Source organism: Accipiter gentilis, chromosome 17 (assembly GCF_929443795.1).
Source record: "Accipiter gentilis chromosome 17, bAccGen1.1, whole genome shotgun sequence".
NCBI lineage: Eukaryota > Metazoa > Chordata > Aves > Accipitriformes > Accipitridae > Astur > Astur gentilis.
The window spans coordinates 1,412,614-1,435,242 of record NC_064896.1 but is presented as its reverse complement, the minus strand read 5'-3'; the positions used below and the strand labels follow the sequence as shown (position 1 = coordinate 1,435,242).

General features: G+C 62.9%; 1 protein-coding gene across 1 annotated transcript in view; it reads right to left on the bottom strand.

The window, feature by feature from the left end:
- The window catches only part of COL8A2 (collagen type VIII alpha 2 chain), a 34,877-nt gene extending 14,477 nt beyond the window's left edge, over positions 1-20,400 (bottom strand). The window contains exon 1 of the mRNA XM_049820298.1: positions 20,163-20,400. The gene's annotated coding sequence lies outside the window, so the exon portion shown is untranslated. The remainder of the gene's footprint in view (positions 1-20,162) is intronic.
- Positions 20,401-22,629: the final 2,229 nt, after the last annotated feature.

The window sequence follows — 22,629 nt, the reverse complement described above, 5'->3', positions numbered from 1 at the left end:
CGCTGGCCCTTGCCCCTGCATCAAACCCGGTGCCACGCCAGCCCCCCACGGAGGTTTGCTGGGGTGCGGGGACGAGCCAGGATGGGACCTTCGATGTACTTCAACCGCACGCCCAGTCTCACTGGCGTGGCCCTGTCGCCGTCCCCACGCCGCGCACCGGGAGCACGGGGCACGGGCACGACCCCTGCAAACCGCGGCAGAAGCTCGCCCTGGGCTGAAGCAAGCAGCGGTGAGCACCTCGCACGCTCGCCCGGCTCAGGAGGACGCTGCAAAGAGAAAGCACCAAGAAAGCAGCCGGCGCGTGTGGGTGGGCTGGAGCAGCGCAGGCTTGGACGCCGCCGTGTCCCATCGAGCCGCTCCATCCTCCGGTCATTTACAATAAAAAATAAAGCAGGGAGGTTTTCCAAGCCCAACACGGGGCTGGACCGCCTCCAGCAGGAGGTAGATGATTTGGTTTGCGCTACACATGCTTTAAAAATAATAATAAAACGAGTCAAAAACGAAAAGTGAGCTATTGAAACAGAGAGCGAGCACGTTGTTTCCGTAGGCCGGGCTGCGAAAGCCAAAGGCATCAGGCAGCAGCTCGGCCGAGCAGCGCCGGAGCGCGCGGGGAGAGTCTTGGCACGAGCCGGTCCTTAAATGCATGACACCTGATCCGATCCAAAAGCTGCTGTACGCGCCACACGGACCCGGAGCCTCACCCGCCCATCAGCCGAGGGAACAAGAAAACATTTTCCTTGACGAAAGAAAAACACCCCACCCCATCTGCAGACAGCCTCCTGCCATCCCTGCAGCGCCCGCGCCTGCGCGGAGCAGGCTGGGCACGGCATGGCATGGCATGGCACGGCACTGCACGGCACGGCACGGCATGGCATGGCATGGCATGGCAAGGCATGGTACGGCACGGCACGGCACAGCATGGCACGGCACGGCATGGCATGGCATGGCATGGCACGGCACGGCACGGCATGGCACGGCACGGCACGGCACGGCACGGCACAGCATGGCGCATCGTCCCGCGGCACAGCCCCGCGGTGCCTTCAGCCCGGTTTGCTGAGGGTGGTTGCAGTGTCCATCTGTATTGCTCCGGTCCAGGCAGGGGTTGCAGCCAAATTAACGCCGAGGCTGGGGGCTCTGTGCTAATTAACTCCTGCTGCGTTAGCGACTACTGCGGAGGAAGGCGGGGGTGGAGGGCTGAAGGAAAGGCCACGGGCCGAGCTGCTCTGGTAGCCACGGGCCAGCTGGCACGTGCAAAGCTCAGGGCACCAGTAGTGGAGCTGGTGCTGGGGGGGCCGCGGCAGGAGGAGCCCGGGGGTGGGTGTACAACACGAGGCAGTGGGACGCCAGGGCTCTGCTCGCTCCGCCAGTAGTAAAACAGCTGGTTTGCAGGCAGCTGCTAAAGAACTTGCTGCAAAACCGACCTGGGTGTTTCTCCCTGTCTTGACTCGCCTTCCGACACGCCTGAGCCATCCGTGGTGTGCAGAGAGCGGGGAGCGTGTGGGATCCGCGCCCTGCCCCACCGCGCTGGCCAGGAGATGTCCCATGTCGGCATCAGGCCGGCACTCGGGCCGTGGCAGGGGCCCGTACGGTGCACGCTGCCCGTGGTGCACGGCACACGCTGCCCGCGGTGCACGCTCACTGCCCACGGTGCACGCTCACTGCCCGTGGTGCACGCTCACTGCCCGCGGTGCACGCTCGCTGCCCACGGTGCACGTTCGCTGCCCACGGTGCACGCTCGCTGCCCACGGTGCACGCTGCCCAGAGCCGAGGAACCCGGGTCCGGTGGCAGCGCTGACAACAGGATTGGTGCCGCCACTTGATCCCGCAGCCGCCGGGTCAGGGATCAGCTAAGGCGGATTAATGACCCTCCGCCCGTGTGTGCCGGGAGCGCAGCAAGGCATGAGCCTGCCGCAGGTCACAGCTCGGGGCTTAATCCCTCACCTCCAGCTGTCAAAACTCCTCCGCGGAGCGTGGGAGAGCCCCGGCGGATCGCTGCCGACTCGGTCGGAGCCAAGGGTGCACACAGGGGTGAAGCCATCCCTGGGGAATGGCGGGCACCGCGGCGTTTGGGGACTTGGGCGGAGAACTTCGGGTCTGCACTGGCTTGGACCCGGGTCTGGGTGGAAAACCCTGGCCCAAAGCTGCAGAAAGGCCGCGTTTCTGCCCAGAGTGCGAGGCTCAGCCCGGTTCACCACCATCCCTGGGGCATCGTGGTCCCTTCACCAAAATACACCTGGGATGTCCCCCCCGGCGCACATGGAGGCGAGCAAGACCCAAGGGACGTGTTCCCCCCTCACCCTGGCCCCGACAGAGGGTTTCTGTGCCCCGAGCTCGCCGGTCCCATCCTCCCCCCTCCGCCAGCCTCAGCTCCACCGAAATACCAGACCGTGCGCAGCATTAATAGCAGGGTTGCCTGCCAGGTGCATAGTTTGACCAGTCGGATCACACATGCCAAACCACAGGTATTTTATGAGACGTTTCCTGTTATGAAGACATTTTTGTGGGGATTCATTTCTTTTCTTCCCTTCTTCTTCCCCTCTCCTCCTCCTCCTCCTCCTCCCAGTGGGATGGTGGCCTGCCCGGGGGCAGCAGCAACACCGTCCCTCGTAGCCAAAAGATGGAGCAGAACAAGACCCGAGTGTTGGAGCTGCAGCGTACAGCGAGGACGGCGGTGCCGGAGGGTCCCGTCCCCTCTGTCACCCCGGCAGCCGCTGGGCAGGATCCGGACCCCCTTTCCCGGGGGCCAGGCTGCGTGGGGTCCACATTGGCCCGGCTCGTGCCGCGACCCAAGCACAGCCTCTCATGCCCGGATTCTGGTGCGGGATGTAGAGCATCTGCCCAGACACCCTGGGGAGGGACACGGGCTGTGAGCCCCAGCGAGCTGCAGGGGCTTCAGGACATCGCTTCCCAAGGGACGCGTGCCGGCTCCGTCAGCCAAAGCAGCCCTGCTCCGGGGACACATAAGCTTTGGTGGGAAGCAGACGGTGTTTACCCGGGGTCTGCGGGTCAGATGCTGCTTTGCCCTCGCAGCTCCTGTGCAGAAACAGCATTTTCTAATGCAACGGGTATTTTGCAAAGAAATCTGCTAAGCCTGGAGGGACCCGCAGAGAGCGATTCCCATCTCGGGGAATTTGCGGGCAAGTGGCCATCAACCGCAGACATTTAAACTTCCAGCCTCGTGCTGGGGTCACCGGCTTAATTATAATGAGCTGTGGTCCGGGACAGAGCCTGCTGGGGCAGGGGTGTTCAGAGTAGCCAGGGCAGCTCGCTCGGGGGGCTGCTACCCGCACCGCAGGCTGGGACGTACGGGGCAGGGATGCCCCAGGGACCTCCCGTGTCCCCGTTCACGCTGTCCCCGCCGAGAGCCGGGGTGATGGCACGGCACAGAGCAGCCCGGTGCCGCTGGAGCCCACCGCACCTGCGTGAGCATCACGGGGGGGGGGATGCAGCTTCTGCACACGAGAGAACGCAGCAACGCTACGGCTGCTCCAGCCCCTGCCCACGCACCCCGTGGGAAGGGAACCCCTGTGAAGGAGGATGCGGGTGATCGAGGAGCAGCGGGAACCCATAACAGCACTAAGGGAGCCGCTGGCGAGGCCAGGAGTTCTGCGGTGGCTTCAGAGCTCACTGGGGAGGACCTTGCCCTAAACTGGGCACCTTTCTGTCCGAGGTCCCCACAGCAAGCACAGCAGCGTTTTCAGCCACTTTCTTGGCACCTAATGATCCATCACTAGGGCAAAATTCGGGTCCAAGGATGGAGGGGGCCAGAAATGCCTGAGCTGCTGAGAGCAAACAGGGGGAGAGGCCAGGGCTGAACCCACAGACGTTCATTCCTCAGTGGATTAGGTTTTAAGCAGCGAGCAGCTGCTTTGCAGGGCCCGTCCCTGTGACCATGACCAGGAGCTTCTCCTGCCCCAGACCCCAGCACCGCCGTCCCAGCCCCTCCGTTCATCAGCCCTGACGCCCGGCTCTCCTCTCACCGCCTGCAAGAATCCCCACGGCACCTCCAGTTGCAACAAGGACCCTCAACAGCAGCACCTGCCTTCCCACAAGACAGACTTGCTCCATCCATCGCAGCTTCACACCACGGTGGAAACAGGCTCCGGAGCAGAAGGAGCACATGGGGACAGCACCGCCGGAGCCGGCTCCCGGTGCCCGCAGGAGAGCTGCTCGTTCCCCGGCACAGCGTTACCGCCACGGCATCCCCCGTGCCCTTGTTTTCCCGGGCTGAGCACCACCGCTCCTCACCAGCACCGCCCTCCACCGCTCTCCCAGCTGCCCAGATACGACAGCAAATTTGTGAGCTGCTGCGAACACTCCTTCTCAAGTGTGAAATGCCAAAGAACATAACGCCGGCCTCCGCCCCGCCAGCGAGCCTGGCTGTCCGGGATGGGAAGCTGCCTTGCAGTGTTTATCCTAACAGTCATTTTATTTTAATGTCAGGGGTTGAAATCCTGTCTCCCTGCTTTTGCTGGGTCCTTTGATCTCCGTTTCCTCTCCTCTTCCAGCTTTTTAGCAGCACCCCCAGGTGAACCTGCGTGTGCAGCCCACGCTCCGGCCGCTGCCCGCGCTCCCGCCCGTCCTTGCCGTGCACGTCCTCCACAAAACCCCTCCGAGGTAACACGCCGGTGAAACCAGCTTCACCCTCGGAGCAGCGTTTCCTTGGGGTTTCAGCATTTGGGGGGTGACCCCATAGCCCGGCTCCTGGCTCCTAACAGGGCAAGACCACGGCGGGGGCACCCCCGGCTGCACCAGCCTCCCCCCCGATCCACTGGAAACCCTCCCGGCGTGACCACTCCTCGGCGGCCACCACTCCCCGTCCCGGCGGGTCGGTCACAGCCCTTGGGGACCGGGTTGGCCATGTGCCTCCGCACAACGTCGTGGTCGCTGATGATGGGGACCTGCCCCGGAGCGATGCCGGGGACCCACGCTCCACCCGCCCTGGGGGTCAACCCGGGCAGGTGCTGTGCCACCGGTGGGGTCCGGGCACAGGGTCCCCCCGCCGCCGTGTCGCCGAGCCGGCCGCTGCGCCGTTTCTGGGGTTAGCAGGGGGAAAATATTGTTTATGCTTCTCTAATATCTGCCTTCTGTTTTGCATTTGCCGTTTCTTCAAAGATAGGGAGCCGCCTCTGCCAAGATTCCTGAGGAGATATCCTCAGCAATGCCGACCACGCTCCCCACCGCACTCAAAGAAAACAAATGTCAGGCCAAGGATTGATATGAAATAGTTTAAAAATGAGAAAAAGCTGCCTTAGAGCTAGGTTTACATTAAAATAAATTTCAGGAGCGGGAGCCTCGGCTGCGTCCCTCCCCGGCAGGCGGGCGGCGCGGGGGGATAGGGTTACCTGCCGGGGCAGCGCCGCGGCCCTGCCCGCTCCGAAAGCTGCCCTCGCCTCGGCGGCACACGGCCTGGCACCGGCTGATCCTCACCCGTGCCACGGGGGCTCGCCGGGGCGAGACGCTGCTCCCCAGGCACAGCCGGGTGGCCCGGGGGTCCCGGTCCCCCGGTTCTTCCCACCGGCACCTCTCCGGGCAGCGCGGAGCGCAGTGACCCTCCTCCCCCCGGTTTGCTCAGCAAATCCCCCCCAGGGTGGTCGCCAACCTCCGCGCCATCCCCCAGCCCTGCCCCGGTCCCATCCCAGGGTCTCTCCGGTGCCGTGCCCAGGGCAGAGCATCCCGCCGGGGACCGGTACCTGCCGGATGCGGGTGCGGCGTTGGGGCGGGCAGCGGCGGAGCCGGGCGAGCTGTGGGGTGGCCGTGGCGTGGCGAGGAGGAGGAGTGGTGGGGGCTGCACCCCTCCGGGTGGAGGGACCCCTCGCCTGCCCTGCCCTTGCCGTGCCCGGGAGGGTGACCGACAAGCCCAGCTTTGGGGCTGTCAGGGGGGTTAAAGCGTGTGACTTCGCTGCGCTCTCAATTAGCCCAGTAAAGAAAATGAGTGGCGGCTTCTCTGCGGACAGCGGGGGCTCCCGGCAGGACCCTTGTCCCCCACTGCCACAGCCTGAACCCTCCCCATCCCACTGCCCCAAGCACCCCATCCCGTCTCCAATCCCGTCCCCATCCCCATCCCCATCCCCGGCTGCCCCTGGGGGCTGTGCACCATAAAGGAGCTTTTCTGGCACGGCAGCAGCGGCGGAGCTGCTTACACATATTCACACCCCGGCGAGGGGATGGAGCACACGCTTTTCAGGCAGTACTTTAGTTTATGTTATTTAATTTAATTTAATTTATGTGAGCTGATGCGAGATCCCAGCAAGCCTGAGGTGTTCAGTGGAAACTCTGACAAGACGCTACCATAAACCGCGCTCCCGCCGCCCGGCCGGGGCTGGCCCCGCGCTGCCGGCTTGGATTTCAGATTTTCCTCTGTGCTGTGTAATGACCGTTTCGGCGGGGCCAGCGCCGCGGTGGGTGCAAAGCCTCTGCAAGGCTGCGCTCCTGGGGCTCTGCAGCACCGTGGGGCTCCGTGTACTGATCCCAGTGCCGCTCCGGCTGCGGGCAGCCCCAACGCCAACCCCCAGCACGTGCCTTTCCATCAGGCCGGACGTGGGTTGTGTAAAATCAGGATGATTTTTTCCCAGAATTTTGTTTGGAAAAAATTTGTCCGACGCTGTCACAAGATGTTTCAACATCGCTGAATCAGCTGGTTTTATTTTTTCAATTTGAAATTTTTATATATTTTTTTTTTTTTAGTTTCCACATTTCCTTTGTCTCGGAGCCGAAAGCCTCACAGGGAATTCCAGCACCCCCGCTTTCCTGGGGATTATGCCAAAACCCCCATTCCCCCCGAGCCCTGTGGCAGAGGCAGCAGCAAGTCCCATGCGGCAGCTCCGCTCCCCTCTTCCCCCAGGATTCCCGGGTCTCGGCCAGCCGGGTGCCGTGTCCTGTGGGGACACGGGGAGCCGCTCACCGTTCCCACGTGCACCATCTCTATTTGTCATAAACAAAGAGCTTTCCACCTCAAGTGATACCAGTGTGCCACTACCCGAAGCCATAATCTTATTACCAGGCTCCTAATTTCCAGTGCAGTCGAGTATCTCATTTAATTTGCTTTAAAGGGTTCCAGATCCCCCTTGCCTGTGCCTGGCTGGACCCCTGCACCCACAAACCATGTTCAGCTCCTGCAGCTTCTGCTTTCTCCTGCTTCTCCAGACACAGCACCATCCGGCAGACGGCGCCCTGCGGAGCAGCCAGACCTGGACCGCACCGGGGCAGCCCAGAGGAAAATGGGATGGATTTCACGTGCCCCAGACCATCCCAGGGGAAAAACTGCTTCCAGATGCAGGTCAGAGAAGGGAGTGATAGGAGTAGCCAGGACAGCGCTGGGAGCAAGCCCACTGGGAAAGGCACCGAGGAGCTGGTGACCTTCACAGGCTCCAGGGCTCGGGAGCACCAGGACCAGCCCTGCTTCCCCGCGGGGAGCAGAGCATCTGCCTTGGGCATCTCTGTTACCATGGTCCCTCTGCCAAGCAAAACTGGGGACCTGGAGTTCAAGCACCAGTGGAAATCAGTGCAGAATATACAGAATATTTTCTTAGTGGAACTTAAATTTATTTCTGTTCGAGACGCCAGCCCTCAGACAGACACGCAGCCGGCAGCACGCGGGGCCATCCCCGTGTCCCTGTGTCCCTGCAGTCTCCCGGGGGCACGTTTTTCTGGAGGATGGGACGGAGCCTGCAGAGGCGATGATGCCCCATCCCCAGAGCACCGGGGTACAAAGCCGGGGACCGACCCGGGGGGATGGGGAGGGCTGTGCTGGCCACTGCAGCCGGCCGAGCCGGGTGCTGAGCCGAGGCCAGGGGACGCACTTATTACAAAACCTTTTGTTTAGGCTTCAAGCTGGAAAAACATTCAGCTCCTCTTTTCCAAGCAGAGTTTTCCTCTGGGCTGTGTCATGCGGGAACCTCCCTCCGTCCCCGCTCAGGACCCGCTGCCCAAAGAGGGGCTCATCCTGCCCAAGGCCATGCAGGCTGCCGGCGGCACGGCGCTGAGCCCAGCAAAGACCCCCTCGCCTCTGCATGGGGCACCCCCTTGTTTGGGCACGGGTACCAGGAGGCTGCCGTGGTTCTTGGGAGGGGACTGGCACCCGTTCCCGCACTCGAGGTATCCCAACGCCGATCCGGATTGTCCCCCCGCTCCGGGGAGCAGACCTGACCCGGGGCAGGTGCTGGCACGTTGCTGCCTTCTAGGAAATGGTGGGCACGTGGCAGCCCCGGCTCGGGCGAGCGCTGGGTGTCTGCCGTGGGCACCGCGCTGCCACACTCGCCTGGCACTTATGAGCCTTCACATGTGGCAATGAAACATGGGGAAAAAATTAAATTGACCTATTCATCCCGTTTTTCTAGAGGACAATTATTAAAAAAAAAAAAAAAAAAAAAAAAAGAGAAAAGAAACCCTTCAGCCTTCAACCCGGGAGCTATTGTGTGGGAACGGAGCAGGGAAAGGCTCTTGGAGGCACTCGCCGGGCTGGGGGTGGGACGGGAGCGGGCAATGCCCCCCGATCCCTGCCTGCGGAGGGGTGACAGACCCCCGGCCGTGCTCACCGCAGGAAGGTCAGGGTGCACCCCAAATCTCCGCACCGAGAGGCTGGCGGGACCCACCCCGGGGACAGGCAGCCTCAGCCTCGCCGCTGCAACAGAATTCACCCGAATAAGCAGAGCTGGCCTGAAATCGCAGGGAAGTCCCGGAGAGACGTGAGGCTCCGGAGGATCCCACCCCATCCCCAGCCGCCTGGCCAGGGCTCAGCCAGACCCCATCACGCCTACGGCACAGCCGGGCTCCCAGAAGCCTTCCCGCACAAGCCCACGGACATTTTCCACCTCATTTACAGCGAGAGCATTAAAATGCTGTTTTCCAAAAGCACAGAACATTGAAATGCCAGGCCCTGGGTGGAATTTGGCGGGGGCCCGGTGGGAGGACGGCTCTGGCTGCAGCTGAGTGCCGGGAACCCCCCCCCCCCCCCCCCCCCCCCCAAACGCTAGCCCTTGGCACGCTGCGGCTGGCCCCCAAGGGAGGCACCGAGATCTGCGAGGTCACCACCGCCTCCATCGCTCCCGGCACGCTGCAGGCAGGGCAGACGGCGTCGAGCGGAGGCGGCCGGCACAAGGAGCCCTGGATGGGGTCCTGCCCCCGCGCTTGGCTCCCGGCGCCGTCTCCTGCCCGCTGCCAGGCTCCTTTTGTCGGGATGTTATGGCTGCCCCCTCCCACGGCCCCCGCTGGGATTTGCCAGGGCTGGACCGCGGCCCCCGCTGAGCCAGGCTTCCTCCGCCGGCGGAAAGCAAACGCCGCGCAAGGCCGGTGTCCCACGGCCTCCGACCATCCCTGCCCAGGCTGGGCCGGCGCCGCGGCAAAAATACAGCACGTGGCCAAGCAGAGCCGGGCGCAGGAGGTGAAGCCGTAGAGCCGGCACTCTCCTCCCACCTCTCCATCAACCAGAGCTGGCCGAGGGGCCGTTTTGCCGCAGCTGATGTCCCCTCCGTGCGGTGCCTGGCACCCCCCGTGCCCCAGAGCCGCTCTGCTCCCCTCGCGGGAGCGCGGCGTCGGGTCCCTGTCAGCTCCGATCCCCCTTTTCCGCGACACCACGTGCCTGCACTGCCGGGGAGGTTTCTGCTGGTACCCAACCCCTGCAGCAAACCCATCCCCAGGCACGGCTGGTGCCCACTGCCTGCTCCTGGAGCATCCCTCCTCGCCGAGGGACTGCCAGCTCTGGGGGACGCATCCCATCGGGAAGCCGGCGGGAGCAGGGACATGTCCCGGCCGGCCGGGGAAGGAGACACTGGGGCTGTTCTGCAAGAGCAGCTGGGATGGGAGTCAGGGAGCGGGGGGGGAGCCCTGCTCCCACACCCAGCCCCGGAGCTGCCTCTGTGAACATCCTGGCCACGAACATCTTGGCCACGCGCGCCTTGGCGGGGCAGCAGGGCTATTTTGGGAGCTTTCAGCACCACCCAGAGAGGTGTCCGATGCTTTTATTTATAAACTCACTGGCTTCTGCCCAGCTCCAGCCAGCTCGCATGCAGGAAAAAACCCAACGGAGCCAAGACAAACAGAGCCAGCAGCATCCCCGCATGGTAGGACGTAACGCCGAGCGGGCCAAGGATGCTCCGGCTGAACCGCCCAGCCCTGGGCTGCCCGGCGGGATGGACATGCCTTGGCACCGCAGCCCCGGGGCTGGGCTTCGACAGCACAAGGCTGCACGGCCGCCGTGGGTGCACCCACGTGTGCCGGGACTGCCGCGGAGCAGGTGGGGGGCTGCCGGCCGGCTTCCACGGGCTGCCCCCAGCGCGGGTCCTTCTGCTCAGTGCCAGGGACCCACGTGCGTGGCACAGAAGTGCCCGTGCCCCGCTCAGGGTTCTGCAGAGCTACTGTGGGGAACTGCAGAACTGCAGCCGCCGTGGGACCCCAGGGATGCTGCGGGGTGGGGGGGAGTACCTCAAATACCGGCTGGGGCTGGGGCCACAGCCCTCGCGTCCAAGGGCAGAGAGGGATGCAAACTCCCGCAGCTCCCACCGAGCTGCTGAGCTCAGGTGGCCGGAGGTGAGGGTGAGAGTCCAGCCCCGTCCGAGGGGGCAAAGGGGCTGCCCCATGGATGGCCTCCCCCCTGGCACCGGCTCCAGCCCCCAGCATCGCGGCAACAATTGGGTTATTGTCAGCGTGCCGCCGGGGACACAAGTTGTGCCGGGGAATTCAACAAACCCGGCGCTTTCCGCCTGTCCCGCTGGCTTTCCCAGCCCAGGCTAATCCTGTAAGATGCCCCGTCAGCACAGCCGTGGCCTCGCAGCCTGCAAGGAGGGACGGCGGCTCCCGGCCTCCCGGCCCCAAATCTCCCCCAGGCACCGTCCGGGGGCAAAGGCAGTGCGGTAACGCGGCCTCAGCGGCTCCCATCGGGCCCAAGGTGGGCGCAGACAAAGGCACCACGAGCGCCAGCTCCAGCCACTTCGGGGACTTGGCTAATGGGGTCCATTTGCTGGGTAGTTCTTGGAATAACAAATTGTATCATCCAAAAAAGCAAAACCACAAAAGGGGATCGGCTTGCAGCCCGGCTCACAAAAGCCCCTTGTCTGGAGGCCCCCCGCGCCCCCCAATCTCCCGGAGAAAACTCAATTTAACCAAAATAAACAGCGCGCCCAGCCCTGCGCTCTCACGCTCTCTCTCCAGCAAACCGCGGAGCGACGCGGCTCAACCTGATACCGCAGCTGGCAAACTCCATCTCCCGGCTCCCCGCACGCCCGGGGCATCCCCGACGGCTCTGGCTGTTCGGCTGTGCCGTGCCACGCAGTGCCAGAGAGCTGCTGACCTCTCCTTCTCAGGAGCTTCATCTAGCCAGCAAAAATGTACCACCCGAAGCTGGACGGTGCCCGGAGGGCTCTGGGCACGGTGGAGACCCCCTACCGCAGCCCAGGGTGGACCACCAGCTCACCCTGCATTTTGGAAGCCCCATCGCCTGCTCCCTCCAGGTCAGCAGCAAACTCGCAGAGGGAAAGGGCAGCCCCAGCTCCGGCAGGGCTTGTGCGGGAGCGGGGAAGAGTGAGCCACAGACTTCCCCGCAGTGGGATGAAAGATGAGGCTTGACACCTGCTAAACCCTCTAATCCTCCTCTTGTTCATCACTATCAGCTCTCCAGCAGGCTTGGAGCCCACCAGCCAGGTGGGAGGCAGAGATTTATAGCACGCGAGCCTCTCTGGAAGTGCCGGTGAGCGCGGCAGGGAGCAATCCCAGCCCGCCGGCGGCACCAGCCAGACGGACCCATCAGCTGCCTCCGGTTCCCAGCTCCCGTGGGCACATCCCACGCCTGCGCTCACAGCTGGACACCCGCGGTCACCGGGGAAGCGCGCCCATGGTCATGAGCACCCGCTTGCATCCGAAGAGGACACGTTACATGAGATGCCCACCTGGGTCCTGTCCTGGGAGGCTGCGACAGGGGGAAACAGCTGAAAGGAGGAGAGTTAAACCCCTTTTCAGTGGGGCTGCGCTCCAGAATAATGGGATTTGGGGGCTGTTCGTCCAATTGGGATTGGACCCCGGGGAGGAAAACCCATCCCATGCCGAGGGCCCCCCAGCAGCCGGCCCCACAGGGGTCTTGCCATTGGAGAGGTGCCCCCTGCCATGCCTCCGGCGGTCCAGCACTGAGGTGGACAGAGGTTTGCTTCTCCCACAGCCCTGGTCTTCACACCTTCACATGCAGGGCAGGAGCGCCAGCTAACAGCCCCCATCCAGGAGCACCACCCCGACCCCCAGCCGCTGCTCAGGTACCCCCAACCCCAAAACTCACTTGAATTATTTGCACCCTTTCACCTGAGCAAGTCTGCTTGGGTTTCTGGCCAGGTTTCATCCCTGGACCAGCCGCCACCAGACAGAGGACTCAAAGGGACGATTCGTGACGCCCTGTCCCACCCGTTCAGGATGCCACGGCCCCGCAGCACACAGGCACTGGGCTGGGAAACAGCCACGCCGGCGTTTACCTGAACTTTGGGAATAAACATGCCCAAATTCCCACGTCCCCTGGGAGCGCGGGACAGGATGGGGGTGCTGCCGGAGTCCCATACCCAAGTGCATCCAAGACAGTTACTCCAACATCTCTCTTCTTCCCAGCCAGATGCCCGGAGTAAGCCGAGGCCAGCACAGGTCTGGACCACGGGCGACCCCGCCGCCACGGCTCATCTGCCGCAGGTAATTTGCTGCCTGCCCAGCAGCGCTTTCGCTGCATTCCTGCCCTAAGTACCACGGATTTGCTGCGCTTTATGAGAAACGAAAAGAATGTTTTAAATGAAATTAATTCTTACGAACCCAAGATTTCATAAAAGCACTGCCTGGGCACAGTTTGGCATGGGCCTGCTCTTGTTCGCTCTATTGGCCTTTCCCTGCGGGGAGGAAAATACAGGGCTTGGTATAAAATAATTACGAACTCATTGTATAGCTCTGCTTATAACTGCTCGGAGGAGCTCTGAGGTCTTGTCCCAGCTCATAGTCTATATTCGGCAATAACATAACACGTGGTCTTTAAGAAACAGCTTCGGGAGAACACGTAATGGAAAAAAGCATTGGCGGACGTGCCGAGCAGCATCAAATGCGCCCCGGCCAGAGGAGCGGTGCCGGACACCCAAGCATCTCACACCGGGTCCGTGCCACGTGAGCTGGCGCTTCCTAGCCGGCGCAGTGCGGCACGGTGCAGCGTTTGGCAAGGACAAGGTCTGTTCGCAGCGCAGACCTTTCCGTGCTGGCGGTGGGAAGGAGCGAGCCGAGGTTCGGGAAGCGGGCACGGAGCCGCTGGTGCTCGGTGCGGCCCCACCAGCTTTCTTTGGAAGCAGACAGGGGAACTGATGCGACGCTGCCCAGCTCCCCCGTTCATCTTTACTTTAAAAAGCCATTAAATTAAAACCACGAACCCACCCAAGCCCCGAAGCGACTCTCTGCTGTCCCGCCAGCCCCCGCGCCAGGGGTTGCCTGGCAGGACGCGGCACTCGCTCGTGGCCGGAGCAGCTCGCAGCTGCCCTGACCTTGTTATTTATGTAACGCAAAGCACTATTTTTGTCTGTTCACGCATCATCCACGAGCCGGCAGCCGAGACTCCCCCAGCGTGACCCTCAGAAGTCTGTGGGCACACAGCGGTCGCTGGGGACCGGGACCCTCATGCTGCTGCGGTGATGGGGATGCCCCAGCCCCAGCCCCGGTCCCGGTCCCAGCTGCGCCCGAGGTGCCTGGGCACGGCCCCGTATCGCCCACGCTGGCCTGGTTTGTGGTCCGCTCTCGACGCCCGGGCTGCTCACCCTGGGGGGGGCTGCTGCCTCTGCCCGCCTGGCTGCAGCGGGTGGGTTTATCGGTCTGAGCCCTTTGGGGCCCAAAGCATCTGAAATTAAAGGCAAAGAAAAGACAAAAGTATCGCCGCTGTAATCCAAACCCAGGACCTTCGGGGATCTGCCTGTGGGTTGTGAGTGCCAGACTGGCAATATCAGGAAATATGAAGAAATAGCAATAAAAGTAGGCTTGTTCCTCTCCGCTGGCTGGCTGGCTTACAGGACACTGGAGCAGCTGAGAAATACCTTTCTGCAGTCATTGACAATGCATGTTTGAGGCCGAAAATATGCTTCTCTGGCAAAAGCCCACATATTTAACCCCGGTGGGCACCAGCAGCTCACCCCGCGGGTCCGGGAGCAGGGCTCTGAGAAGAGCAGCGGGACTTCACAACCTCCCCGGGCACGCAGGCGCGGTGGGGGACGTTGCTCTCGGTTGCTGACATCGAGCTGCTGAACAGTGAGCAGGATGCAAGGGCGATAAGTGGCAAGTGTTGAAATTAAAGCCACATTGAAAGCAAAGGAACTGTTGCAGCTCCCCTCGGTGCCAAGCATCCCGTCGCCTTATCGGTGGTTCCCTGAGAAAGATGGCTGTGTTGTCCTGACATTAAATATTCTCTTTGCAGCAATCTGTATCTCCTCCATCTCGCTTGCAGCACCCGAATGCTCCACCCCTGATGCACACCCTGGATTCACGCTCTCGCCCCTCAGAGCCGAGCCTGGAGCAAAGCCAAAATCTCCAAAGAAAAAATGCAGCCAGAGCTTCCAAGTTTCGTGGTAAAACCACATGATTTTGATGGGAAGCCATAAATCAGCCCCAGGCTCTCTCAGCCTCTGGTAACTTCTTAAAACAAACCTGGGCTGAATTTTAGGACTTGTAATGAAATCTGAAAGCAGGTGAATTGGCCGCAGGCTTCAAGCATCACTGCAAGCATTGTGCACAGAGCGGACTCGGCTGCTCCGGACGGCCCTGATCCTTGGCTGAATGGACTCCCTCTTTAAGGGAGACTTAAAGATGGGGCACAAACCAAAGCAACTTCCACCCTCGGCAGGTGTCGGGTTCATGTCTCTTCGCCCGAGGGCAGAAGAGCCCCGAGCATTGCTCCATCCCTGCGGCAGCACAGAGAGCTGCCCGGCCCTGGGGGCCCCGACACGGCCCCCTGACAGCGGGCGCAGGGAAGGAAACATCCTCGCAATGCAACGGGCAGGACCCGTCTGCCCTGCCTGCAACTTGGGCACGGGGGATTTTGCAGCAAGAGGGGTAAATCCTCGCGTGGCTGTGGCTGCGGAGATCAGGGCAGCTACGCGAGGTGGTCTGGCCGCTGGGTCTTGGGTTTCGGTACAAAACAAAGAGAAGGCTCTTATTTGGCTAATGTGCCTCCGAAGAAAGGCCGTATCCTTGTTTGCTCCCACTGTTGCATTGTCTGCGGATAAAGACAGGGGATAGATCTCATCTGATACCAACAATATCATCTCATCCATCTGGATGGGGCTCTTTACAAGACCCTGCTTTAGAATTTAGATCCCTGGGAACTTGGAAGGCAGCAGTGAAACAAAACCCTCCGCAAGAACAATAAAGAGGCTCTCGGCGATGGCCAGAGAGAACTGCAGGGCAGGCACAGGCAGCGCTCGGAGATCCCAGGGGTCTGGCACTGCTGGGCCGCTCGGGTTTGCAGCAGGTTTGCAGAAGTCTGCTGGTTTTGAGGAATTCCTGGGGGGACAACCTGCCCGGGAAAGGCAGAGCTTGTGCTGGGAGTGCTGGACTTCAACGCAAGATATAGGGACTCAGTTTTTTGGTGAAAAATATCCAAGCTGGGAAAGCCCTCGCCTCCATCTCTGCATCCACCGCAGGTGGACATCGAGATCATGGTCTTCTTCCCGGGCTGCTTCTTGTCAAGCCCTGTCCTAGACAGAGGCGCCTGGAAGAGCCTCTGAGGACAAACATCTCCAGATGGGCCAGCGGGATGGGCTCGGCCCCAGGGAAGGTCGTGGAGATGAGACCCGGCTGCTCCACAGATTTTGGCTGCAGTTTCTGCCTGCGATCTGCAGCTTTGCTCCGCGAACGCAGCTGACGCCGGGGCCGGGGGCCATAGGAGCGCTCTGCAGCTAATGGGCTGAGGGTGCAACAGAAACCCTCGCACGGCCATCTTCGGCTCCTTTTTTCTCCCACCTCATTTTTATAGCACCCATCTCCCACCTGCAGCACCCCGGCCAAGCTCGGGAGCTCTGCAGGGAGGCAGCAGCCAGTGGGAGCCGTGGGGACCCTGGTGGGGTGCTCCTGCGAGGACACGGGGGTACGGGGCAGAAGATGGCCCTGGCTAAGGGACCAGCTCCTGCAGCTCCTCAAGAGCAGCTGAGCGATGCCCGGGGTGAGCCAGGCTTTGCAGAGCAGGGCAGAGCATCCCACCGGCCGCCCCGGCCCCTGCACCCCCCGGCCCCCGTGCAGATGTTTCCCCAGTGAGCTGCCAGCCAGCCAGGACCCTTCGCAGCCAGACTGGATCTCACCGCTTTGAAGTTCGCAGCCGATGTGCGGGGTTACGCAGCCAGAGCAGACAGCTCTGGGGAAGAGGCCAGGCGGCCAGGGATGTGACTCAGGAACGGCTCCGGTGACAAGGGGAAAAGGAAAAGCGGTTTATTATGTCTGTGCCGGCGTCCAAGTCGCCACGCAGGGGAAGCAACGTGCGGCTGAGCCCTGACCGGGAGGGGAGAGCCTGGGGGAGCCGGCGGCGTGGGGCATCACCCCTGGCTTCGCCTGCCACCCCCGAGGGCTCTGCTCCCACGGGATTGCTGCAGGACACAGCCAGGTTTCCAGCAGCACCCAGTCCCTCTCCCCAAAATGTCCAGCGTGGGGAACGCCTTGGTGCAAAGGAGGGAGCGGGTGAGAGTCAGTGCCCCCCTCCACCTTTGTTAAGGCAGTTAATTAGCCTCTCTAATTAGCCAGTGACTGAGCGCATGGGGGAGTGGGGAGGCTTGGAGCCCAGCGCATCCCCAACAGAGCTGACGGCCTGCACCCCCTCCCACCGGGAAGGGGCTGGGAGGGAGAAACTGGGGAAAGACAAACGCAATTCGGTGTCTTTTTATCCCTCCCCCTCCTGAACTATTAGGTTTTATTGTCACAGACATTTTCTTTAGCACAGGGGAATGGAAACTTTGCTCCTTCCCGGGCTGCGGACAAGCTGAAATAGGAGAGAATGACAGAGGGAGTGCGTGAGGACGGGCAGGGACCGACCGGCCCCGCACGCCCTCTCCACCGGGGTTAATGCCTTTTGCAGGTGCCGTCGCCCAAATCCCCTCGATCTGCCGTTCCCCCGGCTCGCGAGGAGCCTGGCTGCTGCACGGGCGTGGGGCCTGAGGCCCACGGAGGTGGTTTTGTCACTCACATCACAGATCCCAAGAGCAGACAGAACATTAAAACCAGGCGTTTTTATCTCAACCTTCGCAGGAAAGGCTGCGCCGCCCGCCAGCAGCCGAGCGCTCGGATGCACCACGCAGCGCCTGCGTCCCGTGATGGATCAGCTCTGAAAACAACACCCTGCTAATCTTCCTCCCCAGCAGCCATAAAACTGTCTTCCCAGTTCCTTCGGAGAGGATTTACAGTGGCTCAAAAGCATCCCGGAGCGGCTGGCGGAGGCGAGAGCCCCCCGCGGGTGCTGGCCCCGTACCTGGGGCACATCCTGGCAGCGGGGCGATGCCCCCGCACCTCTCGGCCCCCAGCCACTCCACTCGATTTCCCCACAAACTAACGCTCCCCAAGGGGGACTTGGCAGCCCCCCCAGAGCAGGTCAGTGCCCCCAGGGCCGTGCCTGACCCCTGGAGCCTCTCGCCGAGGTCCCAGCCCGGCCGCCCCGGGCAGCATCCCCCAAAAGTCCCAGGAGGGGAAGGGGTTTCTCGGTGCTGAAGCAGGCACAGCTGCCACAGAGCAGTTGCCGGAGGGACACCAGCTTGTGCCGGACGCGTGAAGCCATCCTGCAGGTCCTGCGAGGCCGGGATGCTCGCACGGCCCGTGCCTTCGCTGGGCCAGCTTATGTCCCCCATGATGGGGGGCAGACGGGGGACGGGAGGGACGGGGACAGCCTGCCTGTAGCTTCGGTCACAGCCTCGGTGGTCGCCCCGCGAGTGGTGAAACGCGAGGGGCAGCATCTCACCCAGCCACAGGCTCACCGAGACACGGCTGCTTTCCAGCCCCGGGGGCTTTCTGGGCGCGTGACCCACGGGGGGGCCGAACCCCTGTGGGGCCGAGCGCTGGGGGCTGCCCCACGACCCCCGGGCACAGCCCGTGTCGGGACCCTCCTGGGGGCTGAGAAAGCACCGAGAAACGCTTACAGAGCCGGGCGGTGGGAGCGAGAGGGCTGCCCCCGCGCTCCCCCCGCACCGTATCCAAGTGGGAAACTGAAAACCCGACACAAGGCGAGCAGTGCTGAGCCCCTGCCAAGAGCCACGGACAGAAATATCCTTGATTTCACCAAGGTGTGAATAACTTTTGACACTTCTAGGGCTTATTGCCTTAAAAAAAATCCCCCGGCAGTCTCCATTCACACTCCACAGGACTGTGTTTCATATGAATGGAATATATGAATCACTGTAAAGAATTTAAATGCTTCCCTGTACAAAGAAAAGCTCCCTCTCCGCCTCTGCTATTGCAGCCGGGCTCCGTGCAGCCTAAAACAAAGGCATGGCAGGAGACGGGGACAAATCCCGATCACCAAACCGCTGCTTCTGCAGGACAGCTCAGCGGCCAAGGGCAGACCGGGCTGGCGGTTTGAGCCAGCGCAGCTGGGGCAGAGCCGGGCACCCTCCACCACCCACTTCAACCCGTAACCAACTCCCCTGGCCACGGCACTCGTGTTTTCTGAAATCCCGATGACCTCCTGACAGCTCCTGGGTTCACGTCTCCGTGTGCCTTTCACGTTTCGGCTCAGCTCCCACCCCTAACCCCCAGTTTTCAGATTGGAACAAGCAAATAAAGAAAAGCACTTTATTTCCATTCCTCTGCCCAAACACGCCGGGGCAATCCGCCACCCCGCTGTCGGGGGGGGATCGGGTCAGCCTGGCTGATGGAAACCGGGCTATTCTTTCTGCAAGAATCTCTCCCTTTTTTTAGCAGTTTGGTTTTTTGCTGCTTTTTTTCCCCCCTTGGGCAATAGGGCGAGGAGGAAAAATGTAATTTGAAGCCCGGCGCGGCCTCGCTGGGTTTCCAGCTGTGATGTTTCCCCTGGCATCGCTGCCTCGGCTCTGCGCACGCGGTCGCGTCCCCAGCCCCGGCGGTGCGAGGGAAGCCAAGACGGGGCTCCGGGCACCCGGTTCGTGCTCAGTCCCTCAAAAAGCAGAGGCAGAAAACCCCAGCGTGGCTGGGGCCTGCCCCGGGAGCCCCCCTGTCCCGCCGCCCACCACGGTGCTGCCCCTGCCCGGGGGAGGCTCGCAGCCGCCGGCCCCGCCGCCAGCTCGGTGTCCTAAATCCGTAGGATCCGGCTCTGAAAGGAGCAGCTTTGTTTCCCAGTGTCCCTCACAGACGGATCAAAACCGCATTTTTACAGAAGCAATAAAAATCCCAGGAATTCACCGGCCTTATGATTTATTAAACATGTTCCTTATAGCAAAGCTGCCCACGGATGAGAAAGTATCTCCGGTGGGTTATTGCCTCGCCTGGGGCGACCGTACAGGGGGGATCTTTCCCGCCTTACCGGGAACGGTCAAAGCCGGGGAACCTGGTAGATCAGGAGCCAATTAACAGCAACGCTCTTAAAAACCCCAAATAAAATAAGCACCTTGTATTTCCCGAGGTGTCTGTGGAAGGAGCCGCGGTGAGCTGCCCTGATCCTGCCGGTACCCGGCACCCACCGGGGGCAGATGTTTGGAGCCGCGGGAGCGGACACCCTCCCGGCGGGGCCACGGCACCGAGCCGGGCCGATGTGCCAGCAGCGGCCATCCCAAAGGTCACGGCGCTTTTCCCCCGAAACACTTTTGTTCTCACAAACGTATTTTGTAACAGCAGAAAGCAAGGTCGGAACGTTAGGGCACGGCTCGGTCTGTCCCGTTCCCGAACCCGGCGAAGCCTCTGGGTTCGTCGGAAAAGGCACGCGATTAAAGTGGGTCAGGGGAAAAAGAAGGGATGACAAAAGGGAAAAAGAAATAAAGGAAAGCACGCAGGCTAGGACCTCGCCTGGAAAGAGGCGTTTGGAAGCGTCCTCGCAGTATTCCTCTCTGCATGGGGAAAAGTAATCAGAATTACAGGGACTCGTGACCGAGACATTCAAGAGATTTTTTTTTTTTTTTTTTTTCCTCCCGTCCGAGCCCGGCGCGACCCGCGGGGGACGCCCAGGTGAGCGCGGGGAACCGGGGACCCGGGGGGACCCGGGGGGACCGGGGGAGCGGAGCCCTTACCTGGGCGGAGCGCGGCTCGGGCGGACGCGGGCTGCCGCCGGCGGGGAGCGGGCGAGACGGGCCGGGCCGGACCGGGACAGGACGGGCCAGGACGGGCCGGGCCGGGCACCCCCGCCGCGGGGCGGAGCGGGCGGGCGGGCCGGGCCGGTGCGGGGCGGAGCGGAGCGCTGCGGGGCGGTGCGGAGCGGAGCCGAGCCGAGCCGAGCCGAGCCGGGAGATGCGGGGAGATGCGGAGCGGAGCGGGCAGCGCGGGGCCGGGCCGGGCTGGGCTGGGCTGGGCTGCGATTTCTTCCTTTTCCCTCTTTTTTTTTTTTTTTTTTTTTTTTTATCCCACCCGCCCCGGAGGTGGCAGCCCGGCAGCGCTTCTCCGGTTCTCCGTCGCAGGAGGGAGACTGCGCGCAAAATAAATCAGGAAAAGTGCGGGCACCCCTCCACACACCCCCCCACCCCCCCCCCCGCCCCGGCCCCCGGCACACCGGCGGGGTGGGAGCAGAGGGCACTCGGCCCCTTCCCCACCAGCCCAGGGGGTGGGCATGGGGCCCACGGGCACGGCACACACCCCCCCGGACCCGCTCTGCCCTCGCCTGCTGCGGGGATGCCCGGTGCCCCGGGGATGCTGATGGCAGCAATAGCAGCCACGGGGGTGGGAAAAGAGCCCCCTTGGTCTGCGAAGCACCCAGAAGTGGGTGCTGCCTGCCTCCAACGCTGCCCTGGGACGGGGCAGACTGGGGTTCAACCCTCTTTCCCCTTCTTGCTCCCATGCTCCCCCAAACCCACCGCCTGGGGTTCAACCCTCTTTCCCCTTCTTGCTCCCATGCTCCCCCAGACCCACCGCCCGTTCCCTTTGTGGGCACAGAGCCAGTGCAGCAGGAGTCGCTCCCAGCCTTTGCTCTGGCGGGGGGGACTTCATGACCCCAAAAATCCTGCTGCCCTGAGCGGGAAAGCAGGGAAATACGGTACTGGCACAACCAGGTTGTGCCGCCTCTTGGTTCAGCACAGTTGCAAATCATGCACCGGGACGGAGGTGCCCCGATCCCAGGGGAGTGGGGTGCCCACAGCCCGCACCTCCAGCCTTTCCCAGCCACCGTGTGCTGCCCGTTCCCGAGCCGGAGGAGTCATGGCATCCCGCTGGCAGCCGCGTGCCAGGCACAGCCGGGACACCACCGGCACTGCCGCAGCTGCTGGGGTGCACGGGCCTGGGGGGGGTGCAGGGCCCCGGTGTGCCCCGGGAGACAGATTAGGGTTGCTCAGGCAACGGGCATGGAGAAAGCCCGTCTGGATCGAGGCCACCGGGGCGCACAAGGGTGTTTGTTTTCTGTATTAAGCGCCTGAGCAAGGGGGGGGGGGGCATCAGACGGCTAATCCCCCCTCAATGCTTTCCCTCGGCGAGCGGCTGCCGCGGGGCCAGACCCTGCTCACAGGAATGCTGATGTGCTCTGCCCTGTGCAGGCGGATGGGGCTGGAGCAGGGGCAGGGGTGCCCTCCGTGCCCCGAGCGGGCAGGGCTGGGGGTCCACCCAGAGCTGCTCTCTACCGCAGGCCACGGCGAGCAGCTTAGAGCAGCCCCGAGGCTGCTCCTGGCCACGGCTGAGCCCAGCTGAACCGTGCCACACCGTCACCTGCTGCTCGGGGACAGCAGCCCCAGCGGGACGACTGCTGGCAGAAAATGCTCTGCCACCGTCTTGGCCCTGCGGCTGCCGTGCCCTGGCAGTGCTGGCTTTCCTGCCCTCGCCCTAATCCCACCTACAGCTCCCGGTGCCAGGGAGCCCAGGTGCAAGGCAGAGCACGGAGGGGCCTCCACCGGCACGGCTGCTCCCGCAGAAACGGACCGGCCTTGTTTAACCGGAGCTCTCACTGGCAAAGCATTTCCTCCCCACGCAGACTCATTAGCCAGCACAGACATTCCTCTGTCCCACAGAGCGAACCATCGGCTGCAGCCTCGCTCCGTGCCGGCCTCTCCCACCTGTCATCGCCCCCGCGCCGGCTCGCTCCTCTGCGGCCCCCACGCCTGCCCCTTCGCCGGGACGCAGCCTGCGGTGCAGCCGTGCCACCCTGGCCGTGCTACCCTGCTGCAGAGGGCCACGCACCCGCTCCTTCCCTCTGCCCGGCTGTGCCGGAGCCCCAGGGGCAATGGCTTTGTACTCGGCGGTGTCCCCACGGTGCCATCCTGAATGGTGCACGTGGGCCACCAGGGATGAGCATGCCGGTGAGGGTGCACGTGGCCGCGGCTGCCGGCGGCACTGCTGCCCTGGACGTGGCTCGTCCCCTGACACGGCTCGTCCTGGGACACAGGCGCAGCAGGCGCGGGGCCGGGTGCCGACTGTGCCGAGCCGCTGCTGAAGGCTGTCCTTCCCAGCGGGAGAGGGAAGCCGGGCTTAGCGCGGGATTTAGCGGCTCTGCTGCCTCTAACCTCTGGCAGCTCCGCGCCTGCCTGCCGTGCCAGGGCTCCACGGTGGCCCCGGCCTCCC